General features: G+C 45.1%; 1 protein-coding gene and 1 non-coding gene across 6 annotated transcripts in view; one reads left to right on the plus strand and one right to left on the minus strand.

The window, feature by feature from the left end:
- UBASH3B (ubiquitin associated and SH3 domain containing B) overlaps positions 1-21976 on the plus strand; it is a 156269-nt gene that overhangs the window by 62950 nt on the left and 71343 nt on the right. The window lies entirely within an intron of this gene.
- On the minus strand, positions 4520-4623 carry LOC116477578 (small nucleolar RNA U13). Its single transcript, XR_004250542.1, has one exon. It is a non-coding gene; the product is annotated as a small nucleolar RNA U13 (small nucleolar RNA).

Here is a 21976-nt window from a genome sequence, read left to right on the forward strand (position 1 = left end):
TGACCAGCCAAGCTCTTTATGGAATTCTGTTCACTTAGAGTAAGCAAATCTTCCACAACACTACTGGGGGTGGGAGTGGGAATGTGGTGGCCGGGAGGACCACTAAATCTTTTTTGCTATAAATTGCTTTCCCATATGATGATATTTACCATACCAGGATTTCAGCTCTAGCTCAAAGCTTGCTTAAGGATATTTGTCAGGGTGAGCTTGCCTGAGAGTTCAGTAATTCTCAAGATGGTTTCCCTGAAAGAATCCTTGTTCAAACACCATCCCTTTAAAAGTCCTTAATCCAGACTGCCTGTTCTGCAGACATTCTCAGATGCATTATTTAAAGTTATTTCCAGTGGTGCGTGGGTGGGAGGTGGGAGCTACATTTGTTACTTAGTGGTTTCCAAAAGCCTTCCAGGATCTTTCCTTTTTACCCTAGTGAGGGTGCTCACTTTTAACCCTTCTTTTCCAAGTCTCCTGACATAACCTCTTAGGCTTAGTAGCTTATCGGCAAATCCGTTAATGCATTTCACTGCTATTGGGTGAAATTTAGAAACATGCTACTCTGTTCTTTGGGGATGCCTCTTAGCAGAGAGAGGCTTATTTTTCTTAAGGAGTCAAAGAATGACATTCATAGAAGACACTTTATTGGATGAACAGTTATACGGACTTTTTAATTCTTGGGAGAATGTTCACATGTGTGGTATAATGCATTAGTCATCATACTTTTGAAGAATAAAGACATCACATGGTATTTGCCCTCTCCCAGGGCCCTGCAACCTTTTGCATCTGTTATTTTGTTTGAAGCTCACAAAGCTTCCTGCAGTAGACAAGTTGTATCACATTTTACAGATGAAGACAGAGGACACAGAGTGGGTAGTGACCAGCTGAAGGCTGCCCTTGGTGGATGGCCCAGTGGGACCTAGAGCTCCGCCCTCATGCTCTCTTGCTTCCTCGCCTTGCAAGACTTTCACTTAAACATTCTGCCTCTCCTAATTACTGATAGGTGTCCTGGTTCTCTCCTGCACTCCAGGAACCCAAGTACTGGTCTCAAACACTTGAAGATTGTCTTTTGCTGCATGGGTCCATTTCTAACTTGCAACATGTTTTTTCTGGTTCTCCTGCTTCTGCCAGATACTGAGAGAGATGGGAAATGTCTGTGTGTCTCTGGATATTTTGAGACTGTTCTTTGTCTAGGAGAATGCTCAGTGGCAGAAGGAACCGTCTAGATATCCAAGGAGAAAACTGCCCTTCCTGACTTCTTTGGTCTCTAAGCTCCAGCTTGGTAGAGAATTGGGCTTCTTTTCTGAATATCCATAGTGAAGTCACATTCCTTAGAAATTCTTCACATGAAAGTCTGACAACTCTAGGGGCTTACCCTTTAAGCATAATATTCAGACCTGGTATTTCTTTCACCATGGGGCTATAATACTGCCAGCCTTTGCACAGAGCTTTAGAGTTGTCGTTATGCTTAGAAGCTCCCAGAAAGTTTCTGAAAATACAGATTCCTGGGCTCCTCCTGGCAATTTTAATTCAGTAGGCTTAAGAGGATCAGAAATCTGTAATTTAAAAAAAAATCCTTTGGCAATTCTGACAATTAACCAGGCTTGGAAACCACTGTTTAGATTACAAAGCCCTTTTGTGTATAATATTCCATTTGTTCATCACAACACATGAGGAAGCCGTTAACCTCCTTTGCAGATGTGACTCAAATATGGTAAGTAACCTAAGTCCTTAAGTTAGTGAATAGTAGAGCCAAGTCTCCAGCCTAAAGCCTTTGTCTCGAACCCTGATTTCATTTCCACCGTAATCTCCCTTGGAGACGCATTCTCCCATCTACCCGTTGCCCCGGGGGTGTTGGTTTCTTCTCATACTCTGCTTTGCTCACCAGCAAAAGGCCAGATTGATCTGTTCTTCTCTGCGAGCAGCTCTAAGCAGATTTGGAGAAGGTGGTGGAAAGGCAGGCCCCAGGCAAGTGTCTCAAAGTATCCATCCTTGTCAGTTATCTGGGCCCATTAGACAACAGTGGCAGGCAGGACCAAGGGACGTTTCAGCCCAGTTCCAAGAAAGAGTCCCAAAGAGCACAGGGTAGAAACCACAGGCCGGTGGCTTAGAGAGTTAGTGGTAAACCTTTCCTGTTTCCATGTGCATTGTGTTTTGGAGCTAGATCATCATGAAGAAACCTCAAAAATCTCAAGTTTCATTGTAATTTAAGGAAGGAGGCAGGGTGGCCCTGGGGGTGGCTATGGGAAACTTTGAGTGGATTTGCTGGTGCTTCTGGGTGAGGCTATGTCAGCGTGTAAAAGTAACTTGAGAGCAGGGCTCTTTTGTCCTAGCTGGTTCTGTGTCATCGGGAGCTCCCGGAGTTGAAATGCTTATGTGGACTTTGCTAGGTTGTCCCCTCATCCCAGATTCCCAGTGTGGTAGCTATTCTTGGGATTTTAGAAATTGGAACCTGGAGGACCTTTGCCTTAGGAATGGGAGTTTGATTTCTGGTTATTTCATTCATTCATCTGTTGATAGATATTATTACGTAGTAGTTAAGAGCCTAAGCTCTGGAGACAGACTTCCTGGATTCCATATCTGGCTTTGCCACTTACTAGCTTTGTAATTGTCACTGTGCCTCGGTGTACTTATCGGTAAGATCATGATGACACTGGTAGCTACTTCTTCAGGTTTTGGCGAGGAGCAGATGAATTATTACGTGTGGAATGCTTAGAATCAGGGCAGGCACATAGAAGTTGCGGCATAAGTGCTAGCTTCACTGTTGTTTGACAAACATCATATTCTGGGTCCACCACTATGGCATAGAGGGCATAGAGGCAACCACCAGGGGCCCACCTTGCAGGAGTTCACAGTTTACTGAGGACAGGCATGAAAACAGACCACTGCCATGTAAAGTTGCTGTTGACATGGGAAATGCTGTAATAGAGGAACAATCAGAGGACTGTGGGGACACAGAGGAGCGGCCAGCTGTGTGCCATGGATGGGCTGGGCCAGGCCTGAGCTGGCTTCTTAGAGGAGGTAGTAGCATTTGATCTTAAAATGTCATTAGCAATTCACCAGATGGGGGAAAGGGGAATGGCATTCCAGAGAAAGGCAACAGCACACACAGGGCCACAGAGGCATGACAACTCCAGCATGTGCAGGAAATGACAGAAAGTGGGGAATATGCTGCATGAAAAGGAAGTGGGAGGTGAAGTGGAGAGTCCAGTGAGCGCCATCCTAAGAATCATAAGCCCCATGCCAAGGGATGAGGACTTTGCGTGGAGGAAAGGCACTTGGGACTCACTGGGAGTGTTCGAAGAACAGGCTCAAATTTGTATGTTATTTTATTTATTTATTTCTTTTTGAGACAGAGTCTTGCTCTTTCCCCCAGGCTGGAGTGCAGTAGCATGATCTCAGCTCACTGCAACCTCCCACCACCCCCCAACACTCCCCCCACCCCGGTTCAATCCGTTCTCCTGCCTCAGCCTCCCGAGTAGCTGGGATTACAGGCACCCGTCACCATGCCCAGCTAATTTTTATAATTTTAGTAGAGACAGGGTTTCACCATGTTGGCCAGGCTGGTCTCGAAATCCTGACCTCAGGTAATCCATCCACCTTGGCCTCCCAAAGTGCTGGGATTACAGGTGTGAGCCACCGCACCCAGCCTCAAATTTGGATTTTAATAAAATCACTGTGGTTGCTGTGATGAGCATAGCACCATAAACAAAAAAAAAAAGAGAGAGAGAAGAAGAAAAGAAAAGAAACAAACTCAATGACTTGAGTACCTCACCCTTGTTAAATGTGAGTGTAAGGTATCTACCATTTCAGAGAGGGCCCAACCTCACCCGTGGTCAGGAGGCAAGGGTTTGGAAAATGTGGTGCTGATTCTGCCCACGATGTTCAGGGGACCTCGGAGAAGAGCCTCTCCATAGCTCATCTTTAGACAGTGTTGGAGGAGCATGCTGTACTGGATTCCCTGCAAACGTAGCCTACTCAGGAGGAAAAGTGGGGCTCCATTGCTTGTTTCATTTTTCTTTTCTATTTTTAGTTTTATTTTTTTGAGACAGAGTCTCACTCTGTTGCCCAGGCTGGAGTGCAGTGGCTCAGTCTTGGCTCACTGCAACCTCCGCTTCCTGGGTTCAAGCGATTCTCCTGCCTCTGCCTCCTGAGTAGCTGGGATTACAGGCATGCACCACCACGCCGGCCAATTTTTTGTATCTTTAGTAGAGACGGGGTTTTACCATGTTGGCTAGGCTGGTCTCGAACTCCTGACCTCATGATTCACCCACCTCAGCCTCCCAAAGTGCTGAGATTACAGGCGTGAGCCACCGCGCCTGGCCCCTTGTTTCATTTTTCTATAGAATATATTTGCACTGAATTTTATCATTTAATAGGAAACATGCTCATGGTTCAAAGAACAAAATGATAGGAAGGTTTACACACAAGTTTGCCCTTCCCTCTGTGCTCATCCGCCCTGTTGTCCCCACACCTGCCACAAGAAACCACTCTTATTTGTTTCCAGCATTTCTTTTTTTTCTTTTCATGTCAGGTGGGTAATATACCGACATCGTAACAAGATTCAAGGGTGGCACATCTCAAACACGCACATCAACACCCAGTCATTACGCTTATGAACTATAAAAAGATCACCTTCCAGCATTTCTTTCTTTTCTTTTTTCTTTTTTTCTTTTTTTTTTTTTTGAGACTGAGTTCTTTCTTTATCGCCCAGGCTAGAATGCAGTGGCGCGATATTGGCTCACTGCAGCCTCCGCCTCCCAGATTCAAGCGATTTTCCTGCCTCAGCCTCACAGGTGTCTGCTACCGTGCCCGGCTAATTTTTGTATTTTTAGTAGAGATGGGGTTTCACATGTTGGCCAGGCTGGTCTCGAACTCCTGCCCTCAAGTGATCTGCTCACCTTGTCCTCCCAAAGTTGCTGGGATTACAGGCCTGAGCCACGGCACCAGGCACCAGCATTTCTTTATGCAACTATGAGCAAATGGGGTCATAGATTCTTACCGTTTTCCCTTTCATTTGTAGGATGTATCGACAAGGTCTTTGAAAAATAAAAGTCATACACGTTAAGGGATTTCTAGCTAGTCCAGTTATTCCTTCCAGAGTGAAATAAAGGAAAGCAGAAGCTTTGCTGTGACTTTGTCTCCTTGCTCTGTAAATGAGGGACAGTATTGTCCGCCCTGAGTCCCATGTGGGAAAGTAATAAGTAATTTCAGATTTATCAACTGTTTTGAGCTTTCTGGCAGAAGGGATGCTCAGAGTAGTGCTGTTTTGATGGTTTCTCAGCAAAATACTTCCCTCTTGTCCACAGGTCCCAGGTCTTATTTTTAAAAAAGGATTCCGATTGCTAATTGTTAACAAGTTGCTGGGTTTTTTTCCTCCCCTCCAGCTCTTCCTTTCAAAACTTCTGAGCCTTAATTGGCAGCCCCAGTCTCTGGCTGGGCCATGTGTGTCTGATTTTAAGCCGCGTCCTGCCGAGGACTCCTGCTGCACACATGTGCCTGCAAGTGCTCCCCCAGTTTCTGTTGCAGAGTTCTTTCATTTTTTTTCCCACCACATGTGCTGAGCCACACAGAAGCTTTAAGACTCCAAATCATAGCGCAGCAGTGAGCCAGTGTTGGCTGTAATTAGCTGGAATTGCAAACTCCTGGTCATAAAGACATCATGTCTTTGCTTACTGTGGTGAATTTCCTGCATTCTCTAAGGGTCCCTGGAGAGGCTCAGAGGAAGGAAGTTGTCTGTGAATTGAGGGAGGGGCAAGACTAGATGATCCCCAAGATGCCTTCACTTCTAAAATTACACTTTAATGACATCTTCTCCAGGGCCCGCCTGTCCCCATGTAGGGAGTGAACCACTAGGCCCAGCAAGCCCCATGGAGGCCTCCGAGATGGGCACCAGGAGACAAGGACAGCGAGGCTGTCGTCTCGACACCACGGGACCTGGTTACTGTTTTGAAAGGGATTTGGTTTTGTTTTGCTGGGATGCTTCCTGGAAGTCTTTTCTTGAGGTAGTGTGTTTATCCAGTTTCTTAGGTAGAGCATAAGGCTGTTTTCTCTCAGATGTGGATTTGGCAATGCGGAACTCAGTTCTGGGCTGTGATTCAAAGCCTTGCCAGCTTTGTGAATTCAAGAAATCCTTGTTTCCACCCAAAGACCCAAAGAGACTTTGAACAGTCATTTCACCCTCCCCGCACAGCTGGGCGGGACAGCAGCAGTGGCCCAGTCCCTATCCTGAAGGCTCCTTACCTAGAGGAAATCCACCTCACTGGGGACCTTCTCCTGCCCTGTAGTTTTAGCCCATCTTATCATCATTATTATTATTATTATTTTTAGAGATGAGGTCTCCTGTGTTGCCCAGGCCGGTCTCAAACTACAGGGCTCAAGCAGTCTTCCTGCCTCAACTTCCCAAGGTGCTAGTATTACAGGCATGAGCTACCACACCCGGCCTTAGCCCATCTTGAGGTGAAACTATGCAGTTGTTCTGGGTGGATCTACATGCCTGTCCTCCGTGAGGATGCAGAGTGGTTGAGTTTATGTGGGGAATATTTAGCCATCCACATCGTTTCTGTGGGCTTCCCTAGGCTGACCCTGGAAAGGGCTCCGGATGCTACTTGGGAGATACTCCTCTTTGCAAATTGGCACAGACATCTTTCTGCCTTTTCTTTGTCCTAGGACCACTCTTTATGGTGTTGCTGTTGAAGCAGGTGGGGGGATTGGGAATTAAGCGTAGCTGACAGGGTAAAATTTGAGGAGCAGGAAGCTCATAGATGGGGGGCCACCAGCCCAATTTCTTTATCTTAGGTTAAGACCCGTAGCTACTTCTCTTATAATTATCAAACTTTTCTTCTCCACTGAACATCTCCCTATTTAAATATTAGCCTCTCCAGGGAGATCTTTGTGATTTCCCAGCCTAACATGGTGTTTGGCTCACTGTAGATGCTCGAGAGTTGGTTGTTGGATTGGGTACCCCATTCAGCAACATTTATTGAGTGCCTAGAATGCGCTTTGTGCCGTGCTAGAGTCTGGTGATGACAAAAGCTGATAGAGCCCCTCCCCTTAAACAGTTTATCATCTAGGAAGAGAGACATCAGTGTACTTCCAGCATCTAGCACAGGGGCAGAAACAAAGTCATTTGGTGGCTTTTGAGCTTAGAGTCATAAAATGTCAGAGCTAGAGGGTCTTAGGGATTGTTAAGTCCCTCCCTCTCACTTTGGAAGTAAAGAAACTGATTGGTCAGAGACTTGCTCAAGGCCACCCGGTCAGACAGGGACAGAGAGAGTGCTCAGCCCGCCGTCCCTGCTTTCAGCTCTTTCTATCACCCCATGCAGCTTGTCTTTGGCCTTTAACTAGAAAGATCAAATCATGAAAAGTAGAGGCGGTACCAGAGAGAGCAGGAACCCACTTTCATTGCAGGTCTACTGTGGCTCAGTGACCTAAATCCTGGGAGGACTGGGAGGCTCTGGACAGTGGCTCTCGGACTAGGACTGCGGAGTGAGTACTCCAATGCCACAGGGGCCAGCTCCCTGCAGTTCCCACTGAGACTTATTTCTCCAGAGGCCAGAAAGCCCAGAAGATGAAGCCTTGTCACTTGTGGTCTTGTGGCCCGGTTCAGCTGAGATGCCACGTGGTTCTTGTTGAGGGGAAGGCGTGCGAGAGGCTCTGGCGCCTGAGCCACACACTGGGGCTTTCCATCCTGCTGAAGTCAGGACCTTCATTGGCCCTGATTCAAACAAACTGATTGGAAAAAGACATTTTTGAGACCATCAGGGGAAAATGAATGTGGATTTGATATTCAGTGATATTAAAGAATGATTATAAATGTTAGATATGATAAAGGCAAGTGATTATGTTAAAGATAAAACAGTTCTTATCAGTTAGAGATGCATGCTAATGTCTGGGTTGTTTTAAAATACTCTAGGGAAAATAAATCTTTATGAGTATTTTGGAGTAAAATGATGTGATACCTGGGATTTGCTTTAAAATGTTCTAGGCTGGGCACGGTGGCTCATGCCTGTAATTCTAACACTTTGGGAGGCCCAGGTAGGAGGATCACTTGAGCCCAGGAGTTTGAAACCAGCCTGGCAACATAGCAAGACCCTATCTCTACAAAAAAAAAAAAAACCTAAAAAGTTACCCAGGCAGTTAGCTTCGTACCTGAGGTCCCAGCTTCTTGGGAAGCTGAGCTGGGAGGATCGGTTGGGCATGGGAGTTCGAGGCTGCAGTGAGCCATGATCATGCCTGCACTCCAGCCTGGGTGACAGAGTGAGACCCTATCTTAAAAAAAAGAAAAAAAAAAAGGCCAGGTGCAGTGGCTCACACCTGTAATCCTAGCACTTTGGAGGCCAAGGCAGATGGATCACTTGAAGTCAGGAGTTCAAGACCAGCCTGGCCAACATGGCAAAACTCCATCCCTACTGAAAATATAAAAATTAGTTGGGTGTGATGTTGTGTGCCTGTAATCCCAGCTACCCGGGAGGCTGAGGCAGAAGAATCGCCTGAACCCAGGAGGTGGACGTTGCAGTGAGCCGAGATGGCTTGGTGGCTGTGGAAGAAGTGGCTTCCACAGACATGACAGGGTGTGGGTGACATCACACGGGTCCTTGAACAATTGCACTCACATGGTGGGGGGTTTCCCGCCTTTCCATGTGTCCCCTGAGAGACCCAAGGACTTGGCTGGGCACAGTGGCCAAGGTGAACTCTATGCCATCCTTGGTATTTTCCATTCACGTTGCCAGACCATCTCTGTTTCAGGTCAGCCTCCTCAGACACCCAGAGAGGCGTATCCGAAGCCAAACCCCTCACAGAGGTGTAGGGCCGACACTGCACATCGCTGCACAGCTGAGCTTGCCTTCTCAGCCTGCTGTGATGCAAATATTTGGATTCTTTTTTTTTTTTAATTGAGACAGAGTTTTGCTCTTGTTGCCCAGGCTGGAGTGCAATGGCACGATCTCGGCTCATCGCAACCTCTGCCTCCCAGGTTCAAGTGATTCTCCTGCCTCAGCCTCCCTAGTAGCTGGGATTACAGGCATGTGCCACCATGCCTGGCTAATTTTGTATTCTTAGCAGAGACGGGATTTCTCCATGTTGGTCAGACTGGTCTTGAACTCCCGACCTCAGGTGATCCGCCCGCCTCTGCCTCCCAAAGCGCTGGGATTACAGGCATGGGCCACCGTGCCTGGCCAATATTTGGATTCTTATTCACCTTCTGTCCTCGTCTTGCCGTCTTTCCTTTCCCTCCCTGACAGTGGAACCTTCACTACTTCTACCCGCTAAAGGTTCTGCCATGTCTGCAATCCCCATAGTCTCTACAATGTGATTTTCCTATTACAGTGGCCCCTCCTTATCCTTGGGGATACTCAAGACCCCCCAGCGCAGATAGCACCAGACCCAATTGTGCCAATCGGATTCTGTTTCAGGTCATGTCTTCCACCCACAAATTTAATACTTTTTCCATCCTAACTAAGCAATTATCATGCACTTTGGCTATAACTTTTGCAGTTTGAGGTGTGGCAGCAAAACCAGCACAAATTTCTTCTTCCTTCTTCACAATTTCATGGATGGAAGATGAGTTCTTACTGTAGACCTCAGTGACTTTGGCATGCAATTTTTTTTCTTTCATTATTAAGTTGAGAACTTTCACCTTTCCACTTAAATGGAGAATTTATGTCTTCTCTTTTGGGATATCCAAATTGCCAGCCTTACTACTCTTGCATTTTGGAGCCATTATAAAGTAAAATAATGGTGATGTGAACATAAGCACTGCAATACTGGGACAGTTGGTCTGATAACCTAGACGGCTACTAAGTGACTAACAGGTGGAGAGTGCAAACAGCGTGGATTCACTACTGCATCCACAGTCTGTATCCAGACTAGACGAAGGGATGATTCACGTCCCTAGTGGAAGGGAGTTGGATGGCTCGAGATTTTATCATGCTACTCAGAACATCGCACAATTGGAAACTTGTGAGTTGTTTATTTCTGCAATTTTTCACTTAATATTTTTGGACCACAGTTGACCACTGGTAACTGAACCCTTGGAAAGTGAAACCACAGATAAGGCAGGTCTGCTCTACTAGTTTGTTTAAATGTTTACTGTCTTGTCGCACTCACTACTGAGATTTTTGTACCCAGACATGTCCTAGCCTAGAGCACTCCATTCTGGTCTTCCCATGGCCACGTTCTTTAGTACAGAGTGAAGAGTTCTTAGTTCCAAGGAGATGTGCGTACCCGACGACACACACAGACACACACACACACACACACACACCATGCTCTGGATATTAGGAACACAAATGACGAGGAACCTGCTTCCAGGGTCTCTCCCCCATCTCCAGCCTCCCGAAGACAGCCCTAGCCCTGAGGATGACAAAGGAGCTTCTGTTTGTGGGGGTGTGGACACAACTTTGACATCTTCTTGGGGTACCCATGTGCATACATGTGAGGACCCTCCTGGTACCTCCACAGAAGCCAGGGTCTGAGCTAAAAGCAGATGGAAGCAGACCACAGGAGAAGAGATCAAGGCTGGCTGGCTGCTGGCTCTTCCCAGGCTGCCATACCCTGGCACACAATGGCAAGAAGGCTGAGCCTCTAATCAGGTTGTTATGAAGGTATACTAGCCAAGGTTGGAGGCTAAGGCATATTTATGAGTTGGTTCGCTTGATTTATTATTTGTAAACATTTAGACATTGGCATATGTGGGCCTCTCTTTACACTCTTGCCCAGGCCCTGCACGTTGTAAGTCTCTATTTCCTAATGGAGACACAGGAATTTTGCTCTGGGCTGGACTTCATCTTGCCTTAAGGAAGGCTTGTGTTCTTCCATGGTATTTCCTGCAACTTGTAAAATACAACTTGTAAAGTCCTATTGTAGCCCCACGTATTTCCTGTGTTTATAATGGAGATGCAATCATGGTTTGTCTTTCCACCACCCATCTTTCCACCCCCAACAACCCTCAATTACATAAACCATCAAGCTAATTAAAAATAGCCTTAAAGTAAGGACACTTGTGTAAACCAACAACTTTATCAGAAAAGGTTTTCCCTGGAATTTCCCATCCTCATTCAAAGGGACAGGCAGTGTTCTGGATTCCAAACAATAGATTCTAATCAATAGCTCCTCCTATTCAAATAGTGGCAGAATCCTACCTGCCTTCCTTCCCTCTGGTGGAATGTTATTATCTCTCTCAATGAATCATTAAAATTCCTGGCTTGTTATGATGTACCCATCACTATACCTACATAATATCAAGCAGAAAGGTTTTGAAGGCCTTTTGGGATAGCAGAGCAAGGGTCTCCCCACCCAACTGGTCATATAATTGGCTTTTCTGTCTTTAAAGACTCGAAGCCTTTGTGCTAAACAGAAAATGCCAAAGGTCTTTGGATATGGGGAGTGTAGAGGTGGGGTGTTGGCTTCATACACAGCAGAAAATGTTTCCCTCCTTTGCCGTAGAAGACTAACCTTAGCAGCTTCCCACTCACTCCATCTCAAACCCAATTAAATTTTAATTCAGATCATCACGAATACAAAGTGCTTTCTTCAATCTCTATTATTTCTGGAGTTCCCTGGTGTCCAGTTTAATTCTTCAGGGAAAGATGTCTGGCAGTGATTGGATGAAGGTATTGACTTTGGAAAGAGGAGTCTTAACATCAACAAGTATGTCAACGATAAGTCACTAGAAACAAATCCCAGCCATCCAGTTTGCTTGTTTATGTGGTTCAAGTGCCTCACGCCAAAGCGTGGCCCAGATCCAAGTTTCACATCAGTAATTCCTGCCATTCAACATATTTAGCTTTTGTTTCTTAATGGGTGTTGACAGACAATCTACTTCCCATAATCCTCCATTCGCAGCTGCCTTCATTGATATATTCATTCCACACATGTGTTGAGTAGCCCTGGAATTTTTGCTTTACAGACACCCATGGATATGTCAACAGATTATTATTGTAATGATAAGAGTATATGATAATAGAGGTATGTATAGCACTGCATGAACTCAGAAGAAGTAATGTCTTGTCTTATTGAAGAACTAGAATATCTTAGAGGATGACAGTTAACTTGTATCTTGAATGATGCACAAGAGAATTTACAGCAGATTTGAGCAGTCAAAATTTAATGTCTCCTCTCTTTTTTTTTTTTTTTTGTTTTTGAGACAGAGTCTCATTCTGTCGCCCAGGCTGGAGTTCAGTGGCATGATCTCAGCTCACTGTAACCTCTGCCTTCTGCGTCCAAGCAATTCTCATGCCTCAGCCTCTTTAGTAGCTGAGACTACAAGTGTGCAACACCACACCTCAATAATTTTTTGTGTTTTAAGTAAAGACGGGGTTTTGCCATCTTGGCCAGGCTGGTCTTGAACTCCTGACTTCAGGTGATCTGCCCGCCTCAGCCTCCAAAGTGCTGGGATTACAGGCTTGAGCCACCATTCCCAGCTGAAATTGAATGTCTCCTCTCTTAAGATTTGTACTTCAAAAGCTTTTGGTTTTCATGAGCACAGAAAGGGGGCTGGTAGCCTGGTGATCAACTGTGGGCCTTATCAACAGCTACAGTGAAGAGAGAGACATTGAAAAGAGCTTGACATGGCTGAGCCTGAGGAAAGGACTTGGCCTGAGCAGACGGGGATTCCCAAGGAGAAAGGAAGAGGCTCAAGGTCTGAAGCCACTGTGCTCTGACCCCATGTCTTTGCTTGAATGGTGTTCATAGATTTACTAGTTGTTGATGGCTTCCAGTATACCACTGGGGTGGGAACTGGCTGTCCAGAAAAGCCATCTGGGAGGGACACTTGGTGAGCACACTGTAATCTGGCTTAGCTGAACATCCTGAAGATGTGGTGTGCTTCACAAGCAAGCCTCACTCCAACAACCGCCTTGGTTTACATCTTGAAATAAGTCCTCATCACTGGATGAGTATTTTAAGACGCAGCTTTCATCAAGATGGTTTCATTAAGGCAATTCCAGTAGAGTGAATAATCATTTTCCCCCCTCATCAGATGTGCTTAATCTTATAGAATTATGATGAGTTTAATCCTCACTTTTTAAGCTGTATCTTAAAAAAAAAAAAAAAAAAAAGGAAAAGAAAAAACCCTTAGAGAAATGATCCTGCATCTGTGTCAAAACGTTTCCCTCTGCATTTTCAGATCCGTCTTTTCTAGGTTACCATTGCTCTTTATGGCTTTCCTTATCACAGTTTTTTCTAACTTCCTGTTTCCTAGCAAACTTTATATAAACTCATTTTATTTTTACTTAAGCCATTCAGGAGTGAACTTTTCCCCTTTTTGGAGGCCAGTACTTTTTCTGCACCTTATTATTATTGTACACATGAGGGTCAAAGTTACTTCAAATGTTTTGACAACCTTCAATTATTTGCACTTAAGAGGTTGAGTAGAGAAGAAGAACTGCATAAATTCCAAGCAAAATGACATTAGCACAATCACATGGATAATACCCAATAGCATATATTTCTCGTTTGTTTATTTGCCCTTGGATTGTACTTAAAATAGTATTTTTAGCACACTAAACTGCTTCATTTGCAGTTCTTATACTAGATGGGCAATGAAATTTACAGTCCCCAACATGTGGGTAACAGAAAGCTAGTGTAATATAACTCTTTCCTAACAAGAACAGCTTGTCACAAAGACAGGCTAAATACACACTCTTCTAGTTAAGGAAAGAAATGCAATGCTAGATGAACAGGAAGCCCTGTTCCACCAACCCAATTCACAAAGACCTAGACCTCATTCCTTTAGTTATTAAACATTGGTTGAGCACCTAATATGTGATAGAGGCGAGAGATTCAAAGAAGAAAAAGACATTGCCCTGTCTTCTTTGGGTTCAGTAAAGGAATACACAGTGTGGGAAATGCCCAGAGAGATCTGAGAGTCCCTGGTAGCAACAACTAATTCCACTATATTTCACGAGAAATATTTGATCTGGACATAGAAAAGTATGTAGAAGACATCTATCTACTTGTCGAAGTGGGGAAGCTGAGTTCCAGGCAGAGGGCCCAGCATGTGCAAAGGCAAAGAAGAAAATGAGGTCGTGAGGGAGGGAGAGTTCAGAGTTGTGGGATGTAGGGGGCATGAGAGCGAAGTGGCGGCTTGAGCCTAGAGAGATAGATTTGGGCACCATCATGGAGCACCTTGGACACTATCTGAAAAGGATTTTACCTGTAGGTAACAGGGAGTCCCTGAAGGTTTAGGCAGAGGTAATATGGTTACATCTGAGCTCTAGAATAACTGATAGCAATGTGGATGGTGTATAAAATGGGAGAAAAGACAGGAAACCAGAGCAGACTTGCCAGGTAAGAGAGATATTCTGGCCTAAGACAGTGGAGGTTCAGAAAGGGGAAAGGCAGCGCAGTTCAGCCTCACTTAGGATGCCTCGGTACCTGACAGAGAAAGATAGAGAAATCAAGAATGCTTCCTGACTTCTTGTTATTTCAGCTTTGTGCCAGTTCTCCAAGTGCACAGATAAAAACTTCTACTGCTAAAGTCCAACTCCCTCTGCTCGGTGTTCTTCCATTTCTTTTCAGAACTGTGTAACTCGTCCCTAGAGTTTTTTCGGGCACAACCTCATTCTATATTCTGATGCTTTTAGGTCTGAGAACTACAAGTTCTCAGCATGGGCATCATGCTAGAAGTTAAGGCATGCAGAAAGGAGACCTGGTCTTTTTCTCCAAGAAAGTCATAAGCTTATGGAGGAGAGAAACAGATAAAACTCTAAATACTAATTCATGCAGAATGAAAAAAAAAAGGGGGCTAGGGGAACACAGAGAGAAGGCTGGGAGAATTCAGGAGTTTATGTAGAAGGTGGGGCTGGAGCGAGGCTCTTCATTCTTACTGAGCATCTACCTCATGGCCTGTACTACACTTAGCACTGAGAACAACAGGCTAACACGCACACATGATGAGAAGGAAAACACACACCAAATAAGTAATTAACTATAAGCAGAATGCATGCTGGGAAAGAAATGCATGGTGTCATGAGAATGTGTAACTGGGAGATTTAAGGATCAGGAAGCCAGGCGTGGTGGTTCACACCTGTAATCCCAGCTACTTGGGAGGCTGAGGAGAGAGGATCGCTTGAGTCCAGGAGTTTCGGTCCAGCTTGGGCAACATAGTGAGACCCTCTCTCAAAATGAAATGAAATGAAGAAATGAAATGAAATAAAGCATCAAGGAAAGCAACATAGAAGATTTAAGCTCAGACATGAGAGGTGGGCAGAGATATTAGTGTAGGGAAGGGAAAGAATGTTCCTGAAGAAAGAATGCATGCCCACTGCTCAGCTGTGAGAAAATGTGGCACGTTCAAGGAACTGAAAGCTGGAAGAGGGTAGCCTAAAGGAAACCAGGGAAGGACCAGAAAATAGAGCATGCAGGCGGCTTAGCCATGTTAAGGTTCTGGAACTTTACCGTAGAGGAAATAGGGAGCTACTGGGATGTTTTAAGAAGAAGAGTGTATGATTATTATTGTATATTTGGAGAATAAATTGGAAAGGGCAAAACTGGAAGCAGGAGATTTGTTAAAGCTGCTGGACTAGTCAAAGCGAGGGGTGATAGGGGCTTAACACAGAGAGAAAACAAGGGATCAAAGAGAACCAGTGTCCAAGAAATTTAGGAGGCACACATGGACAGGACTTAATGATGAATTAGATAGGAGAGGTGAGAGAAAGAGAGAAGTCAGGGACGGATCTTAGGTTTCTAACTTGGGAAATTGCATGGATGCCATGCCCTGAGCCAAGAGACTCTGGAGAGAAGCAAAATTGGTGGGGAAAAAGGCGAGTTCACTTTTTGAACACATGATGTTTAGTGCAAGCAAGATATTCAAGTGGAGATTTCTAGTAAGGAATAGGTCAGGATGCCAGAGGGTTGAGCAGGAGAAACTGGAGGGACCTGGAGACTAAGGGCATCCTTAGCTTGTAGAAGCCGGAGGTATGGCCCAGGGAAGAGCTGAGATTACCCGGAGAGAATGAGTAGAATGTATGGAGAAAGACTGGACAGATTCCTGAGGAATACTAGCAATTAAAGTGCCTGTAGAGAAGTCAGAGTTTACAAAGGAAACTGAGAATAAGCCACTAGAGAAAAGGGCAAAAGACAAAGCAAAGGGGCATAATCAGGAAAGTAAAAGTAGAGAACAAAGGGAGGACTCGTAATGGGAAACGCCGTTGAGAGGTCAAGAGACAAAAATTCCATTGAATAGAGTGTGGTGACTCAGATTCTCACTGTTACTTACTAAGCGACCTTAGACCAGTTATTAATTTTACACTGAGCCTCATCCATAAGTTGGAACGATTGCATTGTATTTAGATTGGCATCTTAATACATGTTCAGTAAGTCTTAGCCATTATTATTCAATGGCATGAATAACTATTAGGGACTTTGTTAGTGGGGAAGTGCCAAATTAGAGTGACTTTTAGCTGAAGGGGAAAGTGCAATTGAGCACTTGAGAGAGGCTGTTTAAATGCAAAGAAGCAGTTTCAGGGAGGAAGAGATAGAAGATAGAGGAGAAGACAGGCTTTCAGTGGGAATAAAGTAAAGCAACACAGAAGGACAGGCATGGCAAGAAGCCTGAGGCATGGGGTTACACAGCATGACAACAGATGTAGTCGAGTGCAATGGTCAGGAAGAGGCAGGAAGAGCTACGGTGGGAGTTAAGCCTGTAAAGAATGTTACATTCGTCCAGGCACAGTGGCTCATGCCTGTAATCCTAGCACTTTGGGAGGCCGAGGTGGGCAGATCACCTGAGGTCGGGAGTTCGAGACCAGCCTGACCAACATGGAGAAACCCCGTCTCTACTAAAAATACAAAATTAGCCGGGCGTAGTGGTGCATGCCTGTAATCGCAGCTACTTGGGAGGCTGAGGCAGAAGAATTGCTTAAACCCGGGAGGAGGAGGTTGCGGTGAGCTGAGATCGCACCACTGCACTCCAGCCTGGGCAACAAGAGTGAAACTCCATCTCAAAAAAAAAAAAAAAGTTACATTTATGAATTTGAATATTTGAATTCTGCTTTGTGGATATAAGGGAGCCACGGACAATTTTACAGGATTGGAAGGGTTTTGTTTTGTTCTATTTTGTTTCGTTTTTGAGACAAGGTCCCACTCTGTTGCTCAGGCTGGAGTGTGGTGGCACGATCACGGCTTACTGCAGCCTCAAATTACAGGGCTCAAGGGATCCTCCTGGCTCAGCCTCCTGAGTAGCTGAGACTACAGCACATGCCACCACACCCGGTTAATTTGTCAATTTTTTGTAGAGACAGGGTCTCACTACAATGCCCAGACTGACGAGTGGAAAGTTTAACTCAACCTGTTTTAGAAAAATTTTTCTAACAGTAGAGAGAAGTATGGATTATAGAGGAGGAAGATTTACATAAGAGCCATCCACAGTGTGTGGCTGGTGGAGGAATTTTAATACAGAGCAAAAAAATCACTTATAAGCATTTAACCTTGTCTAGGTCACTTAACCTCATCAAGACTCAGTTTGTCCACTAATAAAATGGAAATAATATTTATCTCTGAGGTTCTTTTGGGCATTGCATTTTCTATCAAGTAACTACTGTAGTGCTTGGCATACAGTATTCTTCTCACGCTCTATCCTCCTCCTGATGGCTCCATGCTCTTGGTGGGTATCTGTGGTCGGGTATCGGAATGTCTTACTCTCCTCTGATTTTCAGGAGACATAAATTTGCTTCCTAACTTTGCAATACTGGAGGAAAACAACAGTCTTCTGAAAAGTTTCCTTCCAAGTGCAGGGCTAAATTTTCATCTCTGCTCACTCTCTGATTTGACAAATTGACATAGCTCATTTGCTATGTACCAAATTGTCTTGATGCAAGAGTTTTTACGTTCGGGGCTGGGCAGTGGTTCAAAAGTATTACTTTCCCGTTAAGCTTTACGGGATTTACCTGCAAGATGGGTAACACATCCTTCGGACAGATGGCACAACCCTGAAGCCATTGCCTAATTTCTTCTTCAGTGTTCTCCTTTTATCCTGTCTTCTATGATAGCTGATTTCCTTACATTCATGTCCACCCAGAAATAACTAGTTTCTGGAAAAGCTGTAATATGGATTGTATTTCTGTAAAGCCATATGTTCCATACGTCCTGACATCCTCGCAGATGCCATTTGATTCCATTTTGTCATGTTCATTTAATAAATATTGAGTGTCTGCTTGGTGCCTGGCATCTGCAGTGCAAAGAGGAACAATATTCAGTTCTACACACTGAAGGATCCCATATTTTGTGGCAAAGCAAGATCTAAAGACATAATTTAAGTAGACTGTGGATAGGTTAATTTGGAGCTACTAACTGGCTATCATGTGGTTGGGAGTTGGGAGGTCACAAGAAACTTTCAGCAAATCTGGCATTTGAACTGCACCTTGAATTGTGAACTGAATCTTCCCAGGTGAAGAAAAGGGGATGGGCTTTCCTGACATACTTCCTGATGAAAGGGCATGTACTTGCAAGAGAATGGCTGGCTCTGTAAAGGGTGAACCGTGTGTTGTCCCAGGATTAGGATGCCAGCAGCTGTTTACTGAAAGCACAGTATGTGTTGTGTGCATGGTGCTAAGTACTTGTTTTATTTCACTTGATGCACACGGCAACCATATGAGGCAGGTCCTAGTATTATTCCCATTATACATAGGATATCACCGATGCTTAGAGAGGTTGGATAACTTGCCCATAACAGAGTGATAAGCTATAATTTGAATATAAACCATCCTGTACACTCCTGAGTCTGTACTTGCAAGCCACCCTGCCATACCAGATGTGTGCAGGCCATCTGTATGCATGTGTGTGGGGCAAGGGGGCAAGCTGAAGGCAGAAAGGTCAATTGAGGCCAGCTTTGAGATACTGAACACCAAGATAGAGGTTGTTGTAGACAAATATCTCTGCATGTTCATTTTTTATAAAAATTCACTATATTACTTTTAAAGTGAAACAGAACCCACTATTTAGAGCATTTTTTAGCAAAAGTCCTGCTTTAGTGAGACATAATGTGTACATAAAATGGGGACTGAGGTTAGTAATCTAACTAAAAACAAATCATTCTCAGGGATTTTGATTCCTTCTTACTTCAAAGTGCATATTGACATACAAATGAATTCTGTCCTCAAGGTAAGCCCCAATTATGTAAAAGTATTTCCAGGTTATTCGCTCTTTTCACCTTAAAAATGACCGTTTATTTTTTATATAAAAATTGAGGAATTCAGAACTTAACCTCTCAGCTAGTTTGAGGACTAAAGCTGTGATGTGATTCAGATTTTATAAGATCTTCACAGAATAAAATATTCAATTTACTCTCAGTTCATAGAATATTTTCATGTTCGGCTCTTTTCCTTCATGATGAATTTTAAAAATTTTCAATTTGATCTTAAATGAGATGTATCCCCGAAGTGTTTCAAACAGCAGAAACAAACCCAAACCCACAAAGATGTAAATCAACAAAAATAGCACTCTTTGTGTTGGCTGTTTACCAGTAAATGAACATTCGGGTTCATGTTAGAACTCAGTGAATGAGCAAAACCGGAGGTTGTGTTTGCTTCATTTCAAGCCCCTCCCTTTAAGATCTAAGTCAGTTCACATAGTGGTCAATGAACATCCCACTCCACAGGAACTGCGTGAGTGATGGAATACTCCAAGCCTGAAATCCTCGCGGGTCCCCTGGTGGGAAGGCCGAGACATTTGCGTTATGAGGCCCCGTGATGCTTTGCCTGGGAGAGCACAGACCTGTAAGCAGCAAGGCATCCAGCTGCTCCTCTTCCCTCCCATAAGGCCCTCACGACAGCCAGGCCCCAGAAACGTGAACTTTCTGAACTTGGGTGGCCAGGCTGCTTCAGAGCCTCTTCTGGAGTCAGCAACCCTCCTTTGCTCTTCCCCCCTCCCTCCCACGGGTTCTGCTTCCTGGACCCTTCTGCTGACCAAGGAAACCAGCCTTGAGCAATTCCTAAGTATTTCACTCAACCCCGAGCAGTCCGACCCCCCTAGGAGGACTCCCCTCTCCTTTTGCCAGATCTCTTCTGGAACCTGGGTCACTCTCACTACTCATGAGATGAGATTTAGCCTCTCTGGTCTGATGGTGGAGCAGAATCCTGAGAACCCCTCCCTACCTCCCCACAAAACTAGCTCAGCAGCAACGAAATCTGGAGTTGGACACAGTCCAAGGTCATCTCAGGGATCCGCTTCCTCCAGGAAGATTCTTCCTCACTTGTCAGTCAGCGAGACTGCGTTGGTCATAGTCTCTGACCTCAGGGATTATTCAAGCCTGGAAGGGTCGGGAGAAGCTTTTTAGAAAAGGGTGGGACATAGAGAAAAAGAGATTTGGACAGTATTGCAGACAGGAGAAGCAAACAGAGCCAAGAAGTGCAAGAAACCATCCCAAGTACAGGAGTCTCTCGTTTCAGTCTTGAAGATCTCCAGGAAAGGAAATTCCAGGGCTTCCCCTGAGTCTAACCCATCCTTTTCCCTGTGACCTCTGATGCTCCATTTTATGGGTCCCGGCTGTTAAATATGTAAAACCTAAAAGGAAGAGGGCCAGGAAAAGGAGGCCATGGGCTGCTACAGAAGTGCTAGCCTGGCGGAAAAAGCCAGTCTGGGCTTGTTTTGCGGTCCACTCTTGTCTCCTTTCAGCCACACGTGTGACATCACTAGGCCTTCTCTTAGGCTAGTTTGGGAGGGCGGCCTGCCGACATCCCCACTCTCCCCTCCAGAACCCCCTTTGTCAGGAATATAGCACAAAGGATTCCTTCTCAGCTGCCTGGCATTGAGGCCATTTTCCTTTGCAAGGCCACTACTGTGGGAAAATGTTTTAAATCACTTTTCCCAGAGAAAGGGAAAAACTGAAGTTCCGGAGATGTCATTCACCCCCAGAAATGTCGTACTATGACTTCCCCTAATCTTTTTCTCTGTATGTTGTGGAAATCAGTTCCAAGCCACTCCAGCAATTCAAGTATGTAAATGGAGTGACTCCACCTCCTGAACACCGCCTGAGCTTGAGCCTGGCTGGCTAGAGTTTATTCGTGAGTGTGAGAGTGTGTGTGTGTGTGTGTGTGTGTGTGTGTGGTGTGTGATGTGTGACAGATGGGATAGAGTGAGTGCCTCCATGGCCCACCTGGCCCTGAGTGCCCCCTCCCTGTGGCAGCTCTCTGTTCCTTCTCTCTTTAGTCTTCTCTGCTTTCAGCACCCTTGTTGCCATCAGTTTTTGCTCTGGCCGTTCTAAGGTACCTTAAGAGCCAGCGTGGGAGATAGGAGTTATGACAGTCTTGAAAATGGAAAGTTGGGATCAGAAAGTCTACTTCTGGGACCCTGGAACAAGTGACTTAATCTCTCTCTCTCTCTCTCTCTCTCTCTCTCTCTGAGGCAGGGTCTTGCTATGTTGCCCAGGCTGGAGTGCAGTGGTATGATCACAGCTCACTGCAACCTCCAACTCCTGGCCTCATGTGACCCTCCCACTCAGCCTTCCGAGTAGCTGGGACTACAGGCATGCACTACCATGCCTAGCTAACTTTTTTACTTCTTGTACAGTTGGGGGTCTCACTATGCTGCTCAAGCTAGTCTCAAACTTCTGGGCTCAAGTGATCCTCTTGCTTCAGCTTCCAGAGTTTCGGGATTACAGGAATGAACCCATGTCTGGCTGACTTAATCTCTTGCCTTCAGCTTCCTCATCTGTAAAATGGGTATACTATTAGCCTCATGAAGCTGTCTTGAGGATCGAAAGAGATGCTAATTATGAAAAAACTGTAAAACACAAAGTGCTGCAAGGATATGAATATTCGAAAGCAGGTCCCTGGTCTCTTTCACTTTGGAGTGGGGTTGGGGTAAGGCACAAAGCAGAATGTTTCCATTGCAAAGGGGCGTGATGGAGTAAGCGGCAGAGGGCCTGAGGGGCAAGGTAGTGTGGCAGGCACGAGGAAGTCTGGAAGGGCTCTTGGAAGAAGCAGTTTCCAAAGGAGAGGGAGACAGGAAGGTGCAGGGTGCTCCCTTCTTCCTCACAGAAAACCCC

Source organism: Hylobates moloch, unplaced genomic scaffold, assembly GCF_009828535.3.
Source record: "Hylobates moloch isolate HMO894 unplaced genomic scaffold, HMol_V3 SCAFFOLD_11, whole genome shotgun sequence".
Lineage (NCBI taxonomy): Eukaryota > Metazoa > Chordata > Mammalia > Primates > Hylobatidae > Hylobates > Hylobates moloch.